This window comes from Cnephaeus nilssonii (genome assembly GCF_951640355.1).
Source record: "Cnephaeus nilssonii genome assembly, chromosome: X".
NCBI lineage: Eukaryota > Metazoa > Chordata > Mammalia > Chiroptera > Vespertilionidae > Cnephaeus > Cnephaeus nilssonii.
The window spans coordinates 8,345,717-8,367,767 of NC_137071.1; the positions used below are offsets into that span (position 1 = coordinate 8,345,717).

General features: G+C 41.0%; 1 protein-coding gene across 3 annotated transcripts in view; it reads right to left on the reverse strand.

Annotated features, from left to right (window-relative positions):
• SH3KBP1 (SH3 domain containing kinase binding protein 1) overlaps positions 1-22,051 on the reverse strand; it is a 355,548-nt gene that overhangs the window by 264,515 nt on the left and 68,982 nt on the right. The window contains exon 1 of one of the 3 annotated variants that reach the window (XM_079765736.1): positions 1,137-1,271. The exons of the other annotated variants lie outside the window; for them this stretch is intronic. The gene's annotated coding sequence lies outside the window, so the exon portion shown is untranslated. Of the gene's footprint in view, positions 1-1,136; positions 1,272-22,051 lie in introns of those variants that run through there. 3 annotated transcript variants of the gene reach the window in all.

Consider the following 22,051-nt stretch of genomic DNA (forward strand, 5'->3'; position numbering starts at 1 on the left):
GGAGAACGCAAGTCTGCAGTAACAGCAAAATGGAGATTATTCGAGACAGCTGAAACACTCCACCCAGCCTCCAGGAGGGGACATGCACGGGAAACAAAGGGCATATGGTGTTTGCTTTCTTCAACATCCGTTCTCACCATTAAGAGCTGCACCAGCAAATGCTCATTACTGACATGAGGACAAACCTCGCTCCAAGACAGACTTGAAAATAGAGCTCACAATCAAATAAATTACTTTGCAAAGCACAGGCATACCTTGATTTTTTTTTACTACATATAAAACAAAATTTAATAAGGTCCAAATAACTGGCAGAATGTCTATTTGGCTTCATGAAGCATGAATTATACTTGAAAGGAAAGTCGATTTCTGTTAATTTCAAGTTTATATAGTTCCTCAAATACTGATATATATTCAGGACAGGATTTCCCCCCTCCCCCCACCAAGGAGTGATTCCAAGGGGCTAACCTAATAACTAGATAAGAATGATTTTATATTATTTACTACTAGTCACATATTTAAACATTTTTTTCTTTAAAAATATTTTTTATTGATTTCAGAGAGAGGAAGGGAGAAGGAGAGAGAGAGACAGAGACAGCAATGATGAGAATCATCTATCAACTGCTTCCTGCACACCTCCCACTGGGGATCGAGCCCACAGCCCAGGCATATGCCGGGACCAGGGGAATCGAACCCCGACCTCCTGGTTCATAGGTCAACACTCAACCACTGAGCCACACCAGCCGGGCTATTTAAACATTTCTATCTTCAAGCAAACAGGTTTTTCTACTCTGAATTAAATCATTCATCTTCCACATATGTTAATGTTAACATCATACGCACTAATGTCCACACTAATGAAACTTCCAAAGATCAACTTCAGTGCACTCTGACCAAATTACAACAAATTTCTGAATTGGGGAGCTCTGAACTGATGACGCTTTTCACAGTGACATAAAGCCAGGGTCAGCTTCAAAAACGCTCACGTACTATTTTATTACAAGCCTACCCAGCAGAACCCACTATTGGCCACAGTGCCCACCCATCCACCATAAGGTCCACTCTCACCTCCAGAGAGGCAGCCTAATTAATTCTAAGCCAATCATTGGTTCAGGGTGGGCAACAGGAACTAAACTCACCCAATCAGGCAGACTGCAGGAAAGGACTTCTCCCACGTACCAGCTGTAAACCAGGAATCAATGGATGCCAATGGATGCCATCCTACAATCGCCTGACAACCAGAGAGACACCGGCCCTCGGATGAAGCTACTGCCAGAAGGACACCGTGGAGGAGAAATGGCCAGAACACAGGTCTCTGAGTCACTATGAGCAGCTGATCACACTGCCCTCAGGGCCCACCCTATCTGTAGCCTCCCAATTATGTATAACAAACATCCCTGTTTAAACCAGTCCCAGCCAGGTTTCTGTTCCATGCGATCTAAAGCATTGCTGACCGGAATGAGCTGAGGAATAGCTGCAGGGCCATGAGCAAGAGTTTGTAATTTGGCAAAGATACTCTTTAAAGTAAATAATACACTCAGAAAATAGTCCCCTTAGTGTTAAAGAAAAAGGAGAAATTACAAAGATGAGTGGTTACCAATGGAAATGGGAAGTAACTGCAAATGAGCACAAGGTTCCTTTTGGGGTGATGGACATTTCTGAAAATTAGATTGCGGAGATGGTTACATACTCTGTAAATAAACTGAAAACGACTGAATTCAAACGGGTGAATTTTATGGTATGCAAATTAGATTTCAATAAAGCTGACTTTTAAAAAGCTACAAGGGAGCAGATGATCATTCAGAAAAAGTTACTGATTTAAGGCACTTGTCCTCCATCCCCATCTAATAGGATCACGCCTATGCCTCAAATCCTTCCTTCAATGCTTCCAGATTACCTCTAGAGTCCAAGTTCGTTACAGAGACACACAAGATCCCTGTTAACCCCCAGCCTCACTTTCCCCACTTCTCATTTAACTCACTGGCAAAGCTTACTTCCAGATACCCATCAAACCATTTGCACTCCAGGCCTCTGCTCACACTACACCCCTGTCCTGGGTCACTGGCTCCATCCTCTTCACCTGATCTACTCTTTCCTATCCTGTGGCAGGTTCTTAGGTTCCCCCTATGGGCCCCCTTAGCATACTGTGCATGCACCATGATGGGTTGGAATTCTGTCTCTCTCAGGGCCAGACTATACCCCAGGGCCTGAAGCAACATTCCAGACCTAATAGGACTGGTCTCATCTTTCCCTTTTTCTGGAAGGACACAAGCTTCTTCTGTAAGTCACTTTTGTCATTGAGGTTGGGGGTGGGAGAGTCAGAGGCAGGTTCTAAATTTCCTGGCTCTCACCCACACCCACTTTCCTAGAGCAACTTCAGGCTCAGCAAGGGATACAGGTGCCCACAATGTATAAATAGAACCCTCATCCCAGATCTTCTGCTTCCCTACTCAGTTCTCCCTGATGAAGAAGGTAATGGCGACAATGCACAACGTCTCTCTCACTGTATAAGCTTCAGAAAAGAGAGGGAACATCCAATCTTTTTTCCTTCTGATTCCGGGGTTTCCCTTTTTTAAAAAAAAACACCCTTAGACAAGTTAAGGAGCTGGGGCATGAAAAGTCACAAATGCAACAAGAATGGGAAACACTTGGCTTTGAAAAAAGACTAATCATTAAAAACAGGACATGAGTGAGGGGTAGGGGGCAATGGGGGGGATAAGGACACATATGCAATACCTTAATCAGTTTTTTTTTTTTTAATTAAAAAGGGGGGGAAAAAACAGGACACAATAGATTAAGGAAAGCTGAGAAGACTCTCTCCATCTGGTGTCTTATCTTCCTGCATGACCTCAGGGGAAAAGATTTATAGTCCGATTTAAGGAATGTTTAAAAAGCTAGTTACTAAAGAGTGTCGGTTATTAAAAAAAAAAAAAAGACAAAGTCATACTGGAAAAGGAGCGCCATAGAATCCGTGCTTCGTTACAGCAGTGGCATCAGCAAGCCCTATCTTCCTAGCTTGCCCTGGCTCTCCCAACACCACCAAAAACGAAACCCCAACGCCAGGAGCATAGGAAAGAGCTAAAATAACACTTTAAATGTGCACGATTGTAATTTCAACTCCTACCTCATAATCATGACTACTATTTTCCATACTTGGGCCCCAGCTTCCCTGGACAAACTCTGGGAGCCTTCACAGACATTATCTAATGCTAAGCAGGTCAGCAACCTAACCATTAAGTCCTCTTTCTCCATGCTCTCTGATTTAAGCCGGTCTGGATACAATCATAAAGAACTGGTCAGTGCCCTGCCAAGAAGGGTGGCTAAGATTTCTCATGTAATTTGGGTCAAACAGGAAGCTCTTAGGGTGTCAGAAAGTTTGCCTTTAAACATCTCAATCTGATCCCTACAGTGAAGTTTTCAAAGTTGTCATTTCCCCCCCTCCCACCTTTTGTGGGTTCCAGTTCCATCGCTGGTCAGGGCGAGTGCAGGAGGCAGCTGATGGATATTTCTTTCTCTCTCTCTCTCTCTCTCTCTCTCTCTCTCTCTCTCTCTCTCTCTCTCTCTCCATCCCTGTCCCCACCCTCTCTCTCTGCCTCCCTTTCCCTCTCCCTACTTCCCACCCTCTCCCCCTCTCCCTTCCACTCTATCTGAAAAGCAATGGAAAAAATATCCTCTGGTGAGGATTAACAAACAAAAAAAAAATTTACGTGCCTGGCCACGGCCCCAGTAACTCTAATTCAATCCGTAATTCAATCCTTTGGGGGATCTTCCTCCTTCAAACTCCCACAGGTGATTCAGGCAATCAGCACAGCCCTAAGATAGGGAGCTGGGTCAAAAGGGGTCAGCTACACTCTTGCTACTAAAAGTAGCATCATTTGGAAGCTTCTTAGAACTGCAGAATCTGGGCCTCCCCACATCCACCCGACCCCCAGCCCAGAGCCCTTAATCAGCATCTTCATTTTAACATAATCCCCCAGGAGCCTGTGGCACATTAAGCTCTGTCAACATCTGGCTTCAGAATCTCCAAGGTTGTGTTTTGTTTATTTCCCCTTCACAAGTGGGAGAAGGAGTAGTGGGAGGTCACCATCAGAATCCACATTCCAAGCTTTTTTCAGGATCTTTCTGATAAACCATAAGGCCAAATCCTGCTCCCGCCCCCTCCCTCCCCACCCTCCCAGAAACAATGAGTAGTCAGATTAAACGTAAAGGGAGTCAAGGACTAGACAGCCTGCATTTTCAATTAAAGCAATATATTTTTCCATTTGTGCTGGCAGCATGGACACTTGCATTACTGCACATGTTTCAAGCTACTCCTACATCATCAAAGCAGCAGAACCTACAACATCTTTTAGTATTAAAGAGCTTTACGTGCAACCCAAGCATGCCAGGATTAATAATTCTTGGAACTTATGAGAACTACTAATTGCATCCATTCCGAAAAATCAATATACTTCAAGAACTTTTTAAAAATTCATATCCTTATTTCCCTTCTTCAAATAACATCAGAAGGCATTCACAGGAAGTCTTGGTTCCAATTGAAAGTGGCGGCATATTAAAAAGAAAGTCAGTAGTAGCCTAACACCCAGCTCAGCCAAGTTTCCCAGCAGGTTCTCAGAACCTGACAGATTGGGGTATTCCCTCATGCTAATTACAGTTTGTTTCGCTGGCTGGCTGTTGTTTTAACGTAGCCAAGGCCACCCAGATAACCCTGTAGCACAGTAAGGACTGGGAAACTAAACCACCCTCAGGCCCCAAACCAGCTCTGGTACTGACTAACTGCTCCCCTAGGCAAGTTATTTAACGCCTCTGGTCCACCGGAAGTGCTGTATAAGTTTGCTGTTTTTCTCACCCACCATGTAGTACCAGGAATGGTACAGATAATAGAACAATGCACACACTATGCTCAATTATTACTACTGGTTAAGGAATACTCCACCCAGATTGCATTTCCTTCAATGAATGTTTCACCAGCCACCTTTGCTGTGTCAAGAGAGGTGCTGTGGAAAGTTTCTTACTTTCCTGTAATGACAAAAGAAAAAAAAACACACCCAGAAACCAATGGATATAATCCTCCCCTTTGTCCAATGTAAAGTTCAAAGTTCTCCTTCACCAATCCTGTACTTCATATAGTTTATTTATGTTATGGTTTATTTATTCTCAAAGAGTAGTCTAGAAAAATATGAAAAGCATTTAAGCAGGTGAAAAATGCAGTCTGCAAAATAGTAGACTGGTACCAATTATATAGCAGTTATTGAAATCACAAATGCTGATTTCCAGAATGTTCCTGATAGACAAGTATCAGACATGCCCTTGACTGGCTTTCACAGTATTTATACTCTGTAGTAACATATGCAGTAGTGAGGCAGCAGAGGGAATTTGGAAATTGAAAGTATTTAAACTACCCATTTTTACCCATTTTTAAGCACTCATGACAAATGAACAAATGATATATTGTTCAACATGTATTTATGAAATGCATTTCCCCAGGCAGTGTCACTAGCCAATGCTTTAACATAAACTGGGTTACCGTGAGAATGAAACACCATGTTCATTTATTTTATCAGAGGCTATGCTTTCTAAGAATACCCATCCTTCCAGTTAGTTCTTACAACGCAAGCATGCGAAGTTAGGCTACTGAGGTTCAAATAACAAGGCTAACCCTTAATAGATGGGCAATCTCCATCAAGTCAGGTAATGTCTCTGAGCATCGGTTTTCCCATCTGATATAAGAATAATCACTACCTGGGACGTGAATGGGGAATGAGGATTAGCTGAGTTAATGTGTGTTCTCTATAATTATGAAGAGGAGTTAAGTAATACAGTTTTACTAGATAAATAATGAGGCCTCTATTCACAACAAATTCATATTCCTTTTCACTGTGCCAGGTCCTGAAGTGGTTACAAAATGTCTAATAGACTCTCCTTGCCCCCCCCCCCAAAATGGGAAAGAGAGGAGTAAGTCTTATATGTTTAAAGAAAGAGAAGAATGTGAGTAAGAGAAAACCCACCCACTTCTTCCTCCCTAGGTTAGCCTTGATAAGGGTTGCTCTCATCAGCAATATTCCCATAGCACTGTTACCTTCCAAAGCACGAATATTATACTGAGAGGATCCAAACGTGTTCATGCCTCAGGGCCCTTGCACTTGCCGTTCTCTGCTTAGATGGCTCTTAGTAATGGCAGGAGTCTCGTCATCTTTCAGAGGCAAGCTACAATGTCACTTCCCCCAAGAGGCCTTCTCTGATGGCTCCAGCTGAAACAGCCCACACACTCCACCAGTCACCCTATCCTTTTTTTCCCTCCAGTATTTCTTTGTTGCATGTTTCACTATAATTATCTTGTCTGCACTTATGCTCTCTCTCCTCTGTTAGAATGTACACTCTCTAAGACCACAGACCTTGTAAGGCCCATTCCTAAAATGGCACCAGACACATAGAAGGCACTCAGTGGACAGAGCTAGGTAATATAGGCATACCTCAGAGATATGGTGGGTTCGCTTCCAGACCACCACAATAGAGCAAGTCATAATATCTTTTTGCTGATGGAGGGTCTTGCCTTCAATTTGTTAAAAAAAAAAAAAAAGTAACATCTGTGAAGCACAATAAAGCAAAGCACAAAATGAGGTATGCCTGTATATGTGTATGTAGTTTGATAGTTCCAACATCTGTGTTATATCTGTCTGGTTCTGATGATTGCTTTGTCTCTCCTAAAAGAGAATAATTTATTTGGAAATGTGTATGTTTATAAATTAAAGTATATCACAATATTACATGTTGATTCATTGTCCTTTAAACTGATATCCAATCGTTATTATTAATATTCATGGAAACTGGAAATTACTAATGATCACACTCTCATTCAGCAAGTGTTGGATCCCAGGCTGCAATGTATCATGCAACACCTAGGAACCTAACATCTCAAACCTTCAAACTGCCACTCCTCTCACCCACATTTCTAACTTAATGTAATCAGATATAAATGAAAACAGCAGCAGCTTGGAAGATACATCTCATGGGTGGGAAAAAAGTTCCTTTTTTTTACTCAAATAACTCACTACCTTAGATAATGGCAGATAAATGATGCTATGAAAAAAATGAACCATGAATGACTCCAAAATTTTAGATTAATCTTAAGGATTATATATTAAATTCAATTAAACCAGCTGAATATTTAACACCGTCTTTCCCTGTACTTAAGACCATTCTAGCCACTCTCGGGGGAAATGGGTAGATGTGAATAACCTGCCAAGCCCTGCCATCAGGACAGACATAGCGACAGAGTATGAGGCTGAGTGGAGCCTGAGTGGCCACACGGTCTGGGAATGGCAAAAGCACAGCACAGGCCAAGAATTGCTCTACAGTGAGTTCATTAGCAGAAAGTCACTTGTAATTATTTTTAAGCTTTAATATTCACGTGTATATTCCAATTAAAAGGAAGAAAAGGATGTAGTGTTCAGTAAAGTAGATGAAATTCATTTGGCTTTCATTATAATGAATAAAGACAGGCCTAAGTTTGTCTATAATGAGACTAAAATGGGGTGGCTCTACTCATGATGATTCGATAGCTTTAATTACTGTGTGTGGCTCCGTGAGCTGCATCCTAGGTAGAACTGCAATCAGGGTGACCAGTTAGATAGCTAAATAACACACTTCTCCCTGCCTGAGAACCATTGCTTGTCAATTGCGCTATGATGTTACAAGGGGTGTTAACAAATCAGCTACACCCCTGCATTGCAACAGGCCTGAAATTAGACTTCATATCCAGCTCGAGGGCAGGGGACTGTGTTCAGTTTAAAGTTGGCAGCACCCTGGACTTGATTGTCACCTTAAAACATCTGTTAGTAGAACCCTTGCAAGTTCAAGTTTTAAGATAAAAGGATTAGTTAAATTGAATAAAAAATGTCAGAGGCTAAAAAAGAAGTAAGGTATATGGATGTTTAACCACCTCTGACAGGAAAGGCTCACACTTTAGTTGCATGGATTATATGTACCAAAGAGATCGTCTGTCATGTGACAGTTTAAATCAAATAACAGAGTGTTCCCTGAAAAAAATATCATAAGCAACGAAGCAATTTCTCCACGTTTAAAACCACACAAACCCAGCATGCTCCATATTCCAGTGTGTTTCAAAGATCCTATCATGTGCCACCAAAATCTAATGTCACAATTACTCATTTAACACGGAAAAGCTGAAACTACTTTCTTATAGCAGCTGTACATTTTTGTTGTTGTTGTTGTTGTTGTTGTTGTTGTTGTTATTGTTGTTAATCCTCACCCAAGGGTATTTTTTTATTGATTTTGTTTTTTAGAGAGGGGGGGGGGAGGGAAGGAGGGAGGGAGAGAAACATCGCGATGTGAGAGACACATCGATTGGTTACCTCCCACAGGCATACCAAACAGGGCCAGGGATCACAACCCAGGTACATGCCCTTGACTGGGAATTGAACCCGAGACCCTTCAGTTGTACTAGCCGACACTCTAACCACTTAGTACACCAGCCAGGGTGGCAGATGTACTTTTTATAGTCAGGTTGGCAATGATTCCAGTTTCAAGATTTAGAAACAAAAAAGTTGTGCACACTCTCATGATTTTGCAGCTGAGAAAAACAGTGAAAGACTGAATTGTGAATATAAGCCAAGCTGTTAAACAGCAGCTACAGAATAATAGCAATAAACCAGATTCCTTCTCTATTTGTGCCCATGAAGGCCTCAATATTACAGTGTGACTACAAGTTTAGCAGTCATAACTTAATAATAATTTTGATTTTATATAATTTATTTTTATTGATTTCAGAGAGAAAGGGAGAGGGAGAGATGGAAGCATCAATGATGAGAGAGAATCATCAATCAGCTGCCTCCCGCACACCCTCCACTGGGGATCGAGCCCGAAACCCAGGCATGTGCCCTGACTGGGAATCGAACCACGACCTCCTGGTTCATATGGTATTCTGAACCACTTAACCACACTGGCTGGGCATATAGTTTTTTTTTGTTGTTTTTTTTTAAAATATATATTTTATTGATTTTTTACAGAGAGGAAGGGAGAGGGATAGAAAGTTAGAAACATCGATGAGAGAGAGAAACATTGATCAGCTGCCTCCTACACACTCCCTACTGGGGATGTGCCCGCAACCAACGTACATGCCCCTGACCGGAATCGAACCTGGGACCCTTGAGTCCGCAGGCCGACGCTCTATCCACTAAGCCAAACCAGTTTCGGCTGGGCATATAGTTTTAATGTAGTGTTTGCCCATAATCTGTCAACGTAAGCAAACCCCTTATGACCGAAGACTTCAGCAGGTAGCATCACATTGCAGACAATGACATACCGTCTAAACATTCACAGCCTTGCTAAGAATATATTCCCATTTAACACTTACACCAATGTCAATTATAGTTTCCTATAATCATGACTAAAATGTCCATCTGTGGTAAATATTTTAAACACAATTTTAATTTACCTTTTCTTCCATGATGTGTAAAAACAGTCCCTCTTGGTTTCAACCTGGCACCCGCTCTACTGATACAATCTCACATCTCGCCCTTAGCCTTGTTTCCTTGCCAGGAAAATTGCATCCCTGAGAGCTTCATGGTCACCAGTAAGTTTAGAAAAACAAGGTTCACTGTAAGAGGAGAAAGCAGCCAGGGTGTCCTCACACTGCCTGGGAACCCTGCACGGCCACAGAGCGCTGCCTTCCCTGCCCCCAGCCTCTCAGGAGAGAGCGCAGTCATAGGCTCCTCACTCTAGGTCTCCATCTGGGACCACCTGCCTCAAGAAGGCTGGGCAGGATGTGGTTTGGCTTAGACAACCTCTCGGCTTACATGTGCAGGCAAGCCTACTTTGTTTTTCACACAGACTTCCAGGCGCAGGATATTGTCTCTTGGTTTTCTTGAGAAAAACCTGGTGGTCCCAGAGGAAGTATGGCAACAAATGAAACACTCCTTCCTCCGTGACAAGCAAAACGCTCAAATGGGCTGACTTCAAGCACCTCATTCCACAAATCACAGTTGTGAGTACACAAGACACAAGAGTTTATTCTTGTATTGTTATTCATTAATAACTATTATTTTCCATATAGACAACTGTTACCCTACTTTTGCCCCACCCTGTACATATATGTGTGTGGCTTTTGAGTTAACACGTATTGTGATCACATATTAAAGGGACAGTTTCACCTTCCCTCTCCCTGAGCTTCCTTCTAGACTTTCTGGTCTAATCTTCCTCAGTAGTAGAAAGATAATGAAATGTACCTGTGGTCCCAAGGGGCGAGGGGTGGGGTAGGATACGTTAGTTCCAATCTCTTCGTGAGTCAAGAAACTAAAGTGAAACGAAATGTCTCCTGGGCAGCCCTTGAGGTGTGATGACCACATGTCACATCCTTCAGAACAGCATTTGTGCCTTCAGGATGTGCCTCTGCTTGCTTTCTAGCTGAGGTCACACTCCTTCGAGGCAAGCCCCCATTAGTCACTGACCTGGGGCAGGCGAAGGGGGGGTGATAGTGCCTGGCCATATGTCCATTTCTGTCTCTTCTGTCCTAAGACTTCAGGCTGGCTGGGACTGGAGTGTCACAGCTTGAGGCTCTCCCTGTCCCACCCCCACTCTTTCATCTTCATGGGTGTCATCCCCCTCCACAAATAAACCTTCCACACTCCTACCTCCAATTCAGCACCCGCTGCCCACAGCACCCAACTGACAAACATTGTCTCTGTATTTTTCCAGTCTCTCGGAGTGGCTTAATACTTATATTAATAGCTGATATTTGTTGGCTGAGTAAATGTATCAAATACTCCGAGGTGCCCTGTTCACGTGATCTCATTCATACTCTCAAGTACAGTAGCTAACAGATATACCATTGTGGTTCCTATTCCCTGTTTTCAGAGGAGGAAATGAGTAGAAGCCCAGAGGAATTAAATAACTTCCCCAAGGTCTCAGAGTTCAAACACCTAGACTCAAGCTTCTGGGATCGCTGGGTACCACTGTTCCCAGTCCAAGCTTGATTGAGTCCTGGAAGGTCCTACACCCCAGGAGCTTGGCACAGGCCTCAGGAAAGACATGCTGAATGCAACGGGCCTGATCAGGTTCATAGGCCAAAGAAAAAAAAGGTTGCAATTCCTATTGGTAGAAAGACAAGGGCACAATAGGTTTTCTTCCAGCACACAGTGTGTATGTTGTGGGGAAGGGTGAAGATGGAATTTTCAAACCTATCCATGCTACCGATGTTTGTACATTTATTTCACCACCTTCACCATGGAAAAGCAATTTAATGGTAGCTGAAATGAAGATATTACTTTAAAAAGGTCATCATCAAGTAAAATTGAATGGATAGGATGAAAATATACAAGTTATTTTGCAACTTAATCACAAATTTTTATTCCAAAAATTACCATTTTTATTTGAAACAACTACCATTTACTCCACTTCATACACACACACACACACACACACACACACACACACACACACTGAGTGGCCAGATTATTATGATCTCTGAACGCATAATAATCTGGCCACTCAGTATATATATATACTAGAGGCCCAGTGCATGAATTCGTGCATGAGTGGGGTCCGGCCAGCCTGGCCAGGGAGGGGACATAGGCAGTTGGCCGGCTAGCCTGCTGCTTGAACTCCTGGTCGAGTGGACAGTTTTCATATTAGCATTTTATTATATAGGATATACACTGAGTGGCCAGATTATTATGCGTTCAGAGATCATAATAATCTGGCCACTTAGTGTATATATACTAGAGGCCTGTTGCATGAAGATTCATGCAATAGGCCTTCCTTCACCTGGCTGCTGGCACTGGTTTTCCTCTGGCCCCCGGGGACCCAGGCCTTCACTCTGGCCGCTGCCTTCCACCTTCGCTCCGGCTGGAGTCTTCGCTCCAGCCAGAGTCTGCAGGCTTCTCCACTGGCTCCAGCCGGAGTCTGCAGTCTTCGCTTCGCTCTGGCCAGAGTCTGTAGTCTTCGCTTCACTCCGGCCGGAGCTCAGCTCCTGTAGCTCCCTCCAGCCCCCGCCCTCCCATCTCATAGCAGGGCCTCCACCATCTTTGTCCTTCTAATTTGCATATTCCCTCCTGATTGGCTGGTGGGCATCATGGAGGTATGGTCAATTTAAATATTTCTCTTTTATTCGTGTAGATATATATAAAAGCCTAAGTGACCAGCTGACCAGCCAACCAGCCAGTAACTATGATGTGCACTGACCACCATGGGGCAGACGCTCAACACAGGAGTGGAAACCACAGGCATGGAAACATGGAACAAACTGATGAATCTCAGAGGGAAGGTGGGCGGGAGCAGGGCAGGAAGAGATTAACCAAAGATCTTATATGCATACTAGAGGCCTGGTGCATGAATTTGAACACTGGTGGGGTCCCTGGGCCTGGCCTGCACCCTCTCGCAATCTGGGACCCCTTGGGGGATGTCAGATTGCTGATTTCAGCCCAATCCCTGCAGGAAGATGGCACACATTCCTTAAAGCTTCCTTGAATAAAGAATTCAAGCGATACATCAAATTTAATCTGTACTATAACTTGGAATGTTCTGCTTCCTGTTTTTGGAGATGCTGACTTTTTTTAAGTCAAAATTTATTAGCCTGAAGAATTTGTACATTTGGTGGGCACGTGCACCTAATTTTTAAAATTCTAATTCTTGCAATGTGATTTAAAAGCTCCATTAATACTGATCAGATTTTTAAAAAACCCTTAGAGATATTTTGTACTTAAATACATGAACATAGTAGAAAAGTGTTATATTTTTTTGTTAATAATAGTAGTGATTTTCATTTAAATGCCCATACTTGGACTAATTCTGTAAAGGAAAAAAATGAGGTCCCCCTACATCAGGTAAGAGATTTCTGTCTGAGTTGTTCACCAGTGTCTTCCCTAGTAGTGCCTAGGACACAACACACACTCAATAAACATTTGATGAATGAATGAGTGAAACCCAGAAAGTTTAATATACTTGCCCAAGGTGGCAGATCTCAGCTGTGACTCCAAACCAGTGGTCAGTCAGACGGTCGGATGGATGGACAGTTGGTCACTTAGCCTTTTATATATATAGATACTCACAGGAACTTACAAAAATAGTGCATAGAGTCCCATGAAGCCTTCACCCAGCTTCTTCCAGTACAATGCAATATCAAACACATTGATACAATACTGTTAACTATACTACAGATCTTCAGTTCCCATCAGTTTTTCCATGCACTGATCCAATGTATAAATTTGCATAAGCACCGTCACAATCAAGATACAGAGCTATTCCATCTCCAAAAAAGAACTCCCTTGTGCTACCCTTTTATAGTCCTACCAGTCCTCCCTGGACTCTGTCACTGTCCCTTGGCAACCAGTCATCTGTTCTCCAACTCTATAGTATTGTCATTTTAAGAATTTAATATAAACCAAATTACACAGTATATAACATTTGAGATTGGCTTTATTCACAAAGCACAATACCCTTGGGATCCATCCCAGTAGCTTCCTGTATTCATTCCTTACTATTGCTGAGTAGTCTTCCAACGTATGAATGGACCAGGGTGTGTTTAATCATGCACTCATTGAAGGCATTTAGGTGGTTTCCAATTTGGAGCTATTATAAATAAAACTGTTATGAACATTCCTGTAAACAATTTTGTGTGGACATACAATAAACCCTTGATTTTGCATACCTCGATTTAACAGACCGGATTTAATGGACAAAATTTCTAGTCCATATGTCATTTGTGAAAATTAACACCCTATTAATTTTAAAATGCTTTTAAACAGGATTTTCTTATAATTAAATTAACAGTTTATTTTTGTTATTAATCCACTGTTATTTTTAACAAATTTTAGTGAGTAGGCCATATGTTGGAAAAAACACTGTAGTAATTTCACCAACGTAATATTGCATATCTACAACTAGTCTACATATCCAAGAGTCGTCGCTTGTAAAAAATGTTCAGTGAATGATTAGCACATGATCACGCTGCATCAAGAGGCTATTGGTTCTGTTGCTGCGTGGCGTGACCTTCTGCAGAAGTTTTAACTCCAGGGCAGATTTTCCCACATGCGCTAAGCCATGCCCAGCCATGTGTATTTGTTTACTCGTGGTGACTGCTAAATGTACACATTTACTAGACCTGTTCAGTATAAATTTAAAATTACAGTAATCCATATAGAAAACTTGTCTGTGAAATTAAACTTTTCATACATATTTAATTTTAAGGATACAAACATGTCTACATAAGTAAAAACAGGTAAACTAATTTGTCAATTTTTTTAATTTGTCAATTTTTTAACATACACATTTAGAAAAACTACTTTATTACAGAATTAACTTTCAGCTTTAATGGACACTCCCTTGCCCAAATTAGTCCGTTATATTGAGGTTTTATTATACATATTTATTTCTCTGGGATGAATGCCCAAGAATACAATTACTGGGTCATGTGGCAAGTACATAATTAGTTTGATAAGAAACTATCAAACTATTTTGTAGAGTGGCTAGACCATTTTACATTCCCACCAGCAATGTACAAGAGAACCAGTCTCTCTGCATCCTCACCAGCATTTGGTGTTATCACTACTGGGTTTTATTTTAGCCTTTCTAATGACCAATCTAACATATACATAGTACTAGCTCATTGTGGTCTTAATTTGCATTTCTCTAATGGCTAATGATATGGAAAATATTTTCATATGTTATTTTCCACCTGTATATCTGCTTTGGTAAAATTTCTGTTCATGTCTTTTACTTATTTTTAATTGGATTTTTTTGTTTCTTACTATTTATTGTATTTTGAGAGTTCTTTATGCATTCTAAATACAAGTCCTTTGTCAGACATGTGTTTAGCTAATATTTTCTCCCCATCTGTAACCTGTGTTTTTAGCCTCTGCACAGGATTTTTCACAGGGCAGGCGTTTTTAATTCTGAAGAAGTCTAATTGCTCCATTTTTTTCCTTAATGTTCTGTTGGTGTAATGTCTAAGAATTCTTCACCTAGGCCTCAGTCCTGAAGACTTTCTCCTATGTTTAATTCTTAAACTTTTAGAGTTTTATATTTACATTTAAATCCCTGATCCATTCTCAGATAATTTTTATGAGGTATAAGGTTTGCATTAAGGTTTATTTTTTGCCTATAGATGTTCAATTGATCCAGCACCACTTGTTGAAAAGGCTCTCTCTCCTCCTTTAAATTGCTTATGCCCTTTTGTCAAAAATCAGTTGAGCATATTCACTTTTTAGTTACAGTGTTATTATGTAGATTCTTTTTTTCTTTATTGATTAAGGTATTACATATGTGTCCTTATCCCCTCATTGCCCCCCCACACTCATGCCCTCACCCCCCTGGTGTCTGTGTCCATTGGCTAGGCTTATATGCATGCATACAAGTCCTTTGGTTGATCTCTTCCCCTTACCCCCGCACTCCTCTACCTTCCCTCTGAGGTTTGATGGTCTGATGATGCTTCTCTGTCTCTGGATCTGTTTTTGTTCATCAGTTTGTATTGTTCATTATATTAAAAAAATGAGTGAGATCATGTGATATTTCTCTTTCTCTGACTGGCTTATTTCGCTTAGCATAATGTTCTCCAGTTCCATCCATGCTGTTGCAAGTGGTAAGAATTCCTTCTTTTTTACCGCAGTGTAGTATTCTATTGTGTAGATGTACCACAGTTTTTTAATCCACTCATCTGCTGATGAGCACTTAGGCTGTTTCCAAATCTTAGCTATGGTAAATTGTGCTGCTATGGACATAGGGGTGCATATATCCTTTCTGATTGGTCTTTCTAGTTTCTTGGAATATATTCATAAAAGTGGGATCACTGGGTCAAATGGGAGTTTCATATTTAGTTTTTTGAGGAAACTCCAGGGAACTGATACAACTTAACGAAAGGAAGATAAACAACCCAATCAAAAAATGGGCAATGGACCTAAATAGATACTTTTTGAAAGAGGACACAAGGAAGGCCAAGAGACATATGAAAACATGCTCACAGTCACTAATCATCTGAGAGATGCAAATTAAAACGAAAATGCGGTACCATCTCACACCTATCAGAATGGCTATCATCAACAAATGACAAATGCTGGCGAGGATGCAGAGAAAAAGGAACCCTCGTGCACTGTTGGTGCGTATTGTATAGATTCTTGAGATGTTCTCCTTAGGGAATTATATCATCTGAAAACAGAGATAGTTTTATTCTTCCTCTCCAATTTGTATGCTTTTTTTTTTCTTTTCTCAACATTGTGCTGCTAGGACTTCCAGGACTATGTTGAATAAGACTGGTGAGAGCAGACATCCTTGTTCTGACTGTCGGGGGAGAAAGCATTCAGTCCTTCCCCATTTACTATGTTAACTTTAGGGTGTGTGTGTGTATGTGTGTGTGTGTGTGTGTGTGTGTGTGTGTGTGTGTGTGTGTGTATATGCTTTTTATCAAGCTGGGGAAACTACCCTTTATTCCTACTTTGCTGAGAGTTTTGATTATAAATGGGTGTTGAATGTCATCACATGTTTTTCTGCATCAATTGATATGATTCTGTGATTATATTTTTCCCATAGCCTGCTGATAGTGTGGATTATATTAATTGATTTTCAAACACTGAAGCAGTCTTCCATACCAACCCCACTTGTCATATGTTATTTTCCACCTGTATATCTGTTTTGGTAAAATTTCTGTTCATGTCTTTTACTTATTTTTAATTGGATTTTTTTGTTTCTTACTATTTATTATATTTTGAGAGTTCTTTATGCATTCTAAATACAAGTCCTTTGTCAGACATGTATTGGCATATAATTCTTTTTATATTGCTAGATTTATTTTGCTATTACTTTATTGAGAATTTTGAGGGATATTGGTCTGTAGGAGTTTTTTGTATATTTGGTGTGGTTTTTTTGTTGTTGTTGTTTGTTTGTTTGTTTGGTGTGGGTTTTTTTTGTACTGTCTGTCTGGTTCTGATATCAAGGTAATATTGGCCTCATAAATGACTTGGGAAGAATTCCCTCCTCTTCTATTTTCTACAAAAAAGTATATAGAATTGGTGCTAATTTTTTAAATGTTTGGTGGAAAATCTCCATTAAAACCCTCTAGGCTTGGATATTTCTTTTTTGAAAGCTTTTCAATTATTAATTCATTTTTTAATAGTTGGAGGACAATTGAGATTATTTCATCTTGGGTGAGTTTTAGTAGTTTGTGGTTTTCAAGGAATTGGTCTATTTCATCCAAATTGTTAAATGTATATGCATAGAATTATTTGCAGCATTGTCTTATTACCCTTTTAATAGCTGCAGGATCTGTAGTGATAGCCCCTGCTTTATTCCTAATATTTCAATTTATGTCTTCTTTTTCATTTTATCGGTCTTTTTAAGGGTTTATCCATTTATCCTGTTTGGGTTTTGCTCATCTTCTTGATTCTGAATGTTTATCCCTTTTGCCCAATTTAGGAAGTTTTCAGCCATTTCTTGAATTCTTTTTATTTCTATACTCTTCTCCTTCTGCAACTCTAATGACACAAATGTTAGATCTAATGTTATTGTACCATAGGTCTCTGAAGCTCTGTTCATTTTTTTCACCAGACTATTTTCTATCTGTTGTTCAGACTAAGTAAATTTTATGCATCTGACTTCAACTTCATTGATTCTTTCCTCTGTCATCTCTAACCTATGAAGCTCATCCAGGGAACTTTTTAATATAGTGATTTTATTTTCCAGTTGCATAATTTCTATTTTTTAATATCTCCTATTTGCTAAGTTTTTCTAATTTTTATTTTGTTTCAAGCGTGTTTTAATTGCTCATTAAAAATTTTTTATGATGGCTACTTTAAAAATCTGTCAGATAAATCCAACATCTGAGTCTTCCGATGTTGATATCTGTTGATTATCTTTTCAGTTAAGTTGTAATTTTCCTGGTTCTGGATATGACAAGTGATTTTTAAAATGTGTCTTAGGCATTTGGGCCTATTATGTTATTATGTTTAAATAATTTAAATTTTAGCAGGCAGTAACCCTATTTAGGTTAAGCATACAGGTCCTTAGCAACTTTTGTGGGCTGTGATTCCAATGACAGTTTAGCTGGCAGAGCCCTTGCAGTGCAATGTCATTCTTCGTTTTTGTTCCCTAGAGGTCATGCTGGGTGCTATTCCACACTGTAGTTTCTAGTCTCAAATTTCTTGGCATGTCTAACCAATGGACACAGACAACAGGGGGGTGAGAGCATGAGTGGGGGAGGATGGGGGGAATGGGGGAATAAGGGCACATATGTAACACCTTAATCAATAAAGAATTTTTTAAAAATAAATAAATAAAAACAAACAAAAAAAAAACTTCTTGACATGTTAATTCTAGTCAGATTCGTATATGGATCAGTCAGGAATTTGCCCAGCACTTCCTATACAGCTTTAATGACCCTCTCTAGCTCCCTCCTCTCAAGTTCTTACCCAGTCTCTAGTGAGACAGATGATGGGGGCCACTGACTACTCCTGAGCTAGGAGCAGGCAAGTGGAAGTCCAAACTCCCCATTTGGTCACCACTGATAATATGACAGAAGATGAGGAAACAGCTACCATGAGTCATCTGATGCCATCAAGTAGAATACAAAATTCCAGATTCTCCACTCTTCTCCAGTAGGGGAGGAGAGCATTGCCCCCAGGCCATTTGTTATCTTTATTTTAAGCCACATTCTTAATGGCTTAAAACAACATCCATTTATTATCTCACAGTTCTGTAGGTCAGAAGTCCAGGTAGGCTCAACTGGATTCTCTGCTCAGGGTCTTACAAGGCTGATATTAAACTGTCAATCAGGCTGAACTCTTATCTAGAGGCTTGGGAGAATAAGTCACTTCCAAGCTCACTCAGGTTGTTGGCAGAATTCAATTCTTTGTAGCAGTAGGTCTGAGGTCTCAGTTTCCTTATTGGCTGTGAGCCAAGTTCTGCTCTCAGCTCCAATAAAATTGCCGTATTCCTTCTCACATCACCCCCTCCATCTTCAAAGCATCCAGTCCTCCTCAAGCCTTGAATCTCTCTTGAGTTTCTGTTCTACCACTCGCCCGAGAAATTTCCGTTTTTAAGGGCTCATGTAATAAGATTAGACCTACCTGGATACACCCTTTTTAAAACTCAACTGTGCCACATAACATAACACAGTTAATTACTGGAGTAAGAGCTCATCACAATCACAGTTCCTGGGAATTGGGGGAGTGGAATCTTGGGGACCATACCTGGAAATTCTTCCCACCTCACTATCACTAGGTAGAGGGCAGGATGGAGTTCCTGAAATTAGAATATATTAATTCTAATGGATTAAAATTGAGCATTGTTTATATATTGCTCTGTTATTTATGAATCTGTAGTGAACATTTTTTTTATAATTTCCAGCATGGTTATACACACACACACACTTTAGAACTAACATTATAATATTTTCAGATGTAGAACTACAGGTCACAGGCTACCAATCCACGTGCTTAAGAAAATATATTTGATTGAAAAGGCTTAGGCTGCCTATCAGAACCATTGTTAAGCAGCGACATCACCTGAACTTTCACAAATAACCTAAGGCCCCTATCCCAACTCCTGGTCCCACTCCAAACTCCTGACTGTGCAGTATGCTGGAGCAGGGCCAGGCTGGAGACTCACTGGCATGGAATCCCCTGAGGGACCCCCACACTTCCCAAGTTTCAATATCCAGTAATGATCACAACAACATTCTAGATATTTTGGATTTTGATCTTCTAGAAAGCGGGGGAGGGGGTTTGAAACACATGATCTCCAAGTTCCTTTCTCAACCCAGACTCCATAATCCTGTCGTTAAGAAAGTTAAGACTCCATTATGCATAATCGCCAAGATCAACTGTGTCAGAGGACTGTTCTCCCTGAGTCACAAGACACCCCCTCACAAGCTTCCTACACTGCCACAGTGATAAAGCCTAGGAATCTGCCAAATGGTGTGGGTTCTTACTGGTGACATATTTGTCCTTAATTACTCCAGACCCTACTTGGCGTAACATTTCTCACAACAGCTTCTAACAGGTTCCAGTTACTGGTTTTATAATTTCATTTTCTTAATAAAAACTATATGTTTAAAGTTTAAAGAATAATTTGAAAATGAATTGACCAACAAAATAAGACCCGAAGCACGGAGGCATGGAACAAACTGGCATACCTCGATGTGGGGTTGTGGGGACGAGAAGAGATAAACCAAAGAACTTATATACTTACATATATAAACCATGGACACAGGCAATAGGGTAGTGAAGACCTGGAGGGGTGGATAGGGGCTGGGAGGAGGGGGGAAAGGTGGGGAATGGGAGATATATGTAATACTATCCTATATAATAAAGAGGTAATATGCAAATTGACCATCACTCCAACACACAAGATGGCCGCCCCCATGTGGTCAAAGATGGCCACCCCGATGTGGACACAAGATGGCTGCCACAAGATGGCCAGCAGAGGAGAGCAGTTGTGGGTGACCAGGCCATCAGGGGAGAACAGTTAGGGGCAACCAGGCCAGCAGGGGAGGGCAGTTAGGGGTGACCAGGCCAGCAGGGGAGGGCAGTTAGGGGCAATCGGGCCGGCAGGGGAGCACTTAGGCGTCAATCAGGCTGGCAGGGGAGTGGTTAGGGGTTGATCAGGCTGGCAGGCAGAAGCGGTTATGGGGAATCAGGCAGGCAGGTGAGCAGTTGGGAGCCAGCAGTCCTGGATTGTGAGAGGGATGTCCCAGATTGGAGAGGGTGCAGGCTGGGCTGAGGAACACACACCCCTCCACCACTTGCACGAATTTCGTGCACCGGGCCTCTAGTCAACAATAAAAAATATATTTAAAAAAAACTGATTCTAGTGATAGTCCTCTTAATGAGCTGTTTTGCATGTGTGCCTAATCAACCATGCTATGAAATAAAGGTAATAGATATCATGAAATTTGTGTTTGATTAACGTTGCCTTGCAATTTACTTGACTATAATAATAAATACTCTCTCTCTAAAAAAAAAATTATTTGAGCTGGGATTGGTTGCTTTCACAGTTCCCATGGATAGGGAACAAGTGGCTAGTCAAACATCTGGATTATTTACCACTGGTAGAAAAGTCAGTCTCCTTCTCCAAAGCATATCCTGCACACTACAAAATAACAAGTTTCCTTACAAATTAGAAAAATGAAATATTTCCCCAAATTGCCTTGCTTTTGGAATTTGTAGGGGGGGGGGGGGGAAGCAGAAGCGCATAAATTCAGGCAATGGCTACTCTTTTGAGTTGAAATAGCCAATTTCTGAAGAGAATCCTTCAAAATTCACAATCATGGTTAACAACCATATTCCTAATACAGGAGAGCAACCTGGAAACCTCTACTTTATGGCACTGGTTGAAATTAACTCGTGATTCCTTCTTAAATCACGAATAGTGGAGTAATGGGGTGCCTTATCTCAGAGTAGCACAAGTATACAAAATCCTGATTGGGCACTTGAGGAAGCACAGTGCAGCAGGCAATAATGGTGAGGGAGTTAATCCCCTCAGGGCAATATGAACACCCCAATAATGCTGCCTGCTAGAGATCAGTCTGCCGACTTCCAATGCTCTCTTCTCCTCACTAGCTTGTGTGATCATGGGTGAGTCTTTTTACCTTAAGATGCTTTCGTTACCTCTTCTGAAAAAAATGGGCACAATTAAAACAGTACCTTTGCCATTGAGAGTATAAGGACTTAATGAGATGAAGCATGTGAAGGTCTTAGCCTTGTTCCTGCCTGGTACACAGTAAGTGCTCCATCATTTCAGTCATTGTACACAGGCAGACACACACACACAGATCATACACACAAGACCAGGCTGCCAGTAAGCCTGGAATACAATGCAGCCATTGTTATTCCATGAAGTAATACAGCAATCAGGACCAAAAGATCACTGTAGGTTCATTAGCATATTCTAACACAGCTGCCTGATAAATCCAACTGAAACCTCTCAAGTGGCATTTTAATCAGGAACATCTTTGTAGAACAATGTCTAATGCATGCTCTCCAGAGTACAAAATGGCCAAAGGCCAGGTCACAGAGCTAAAGCGGTCATCCCGTGGAAGAAGTTCTGTTTG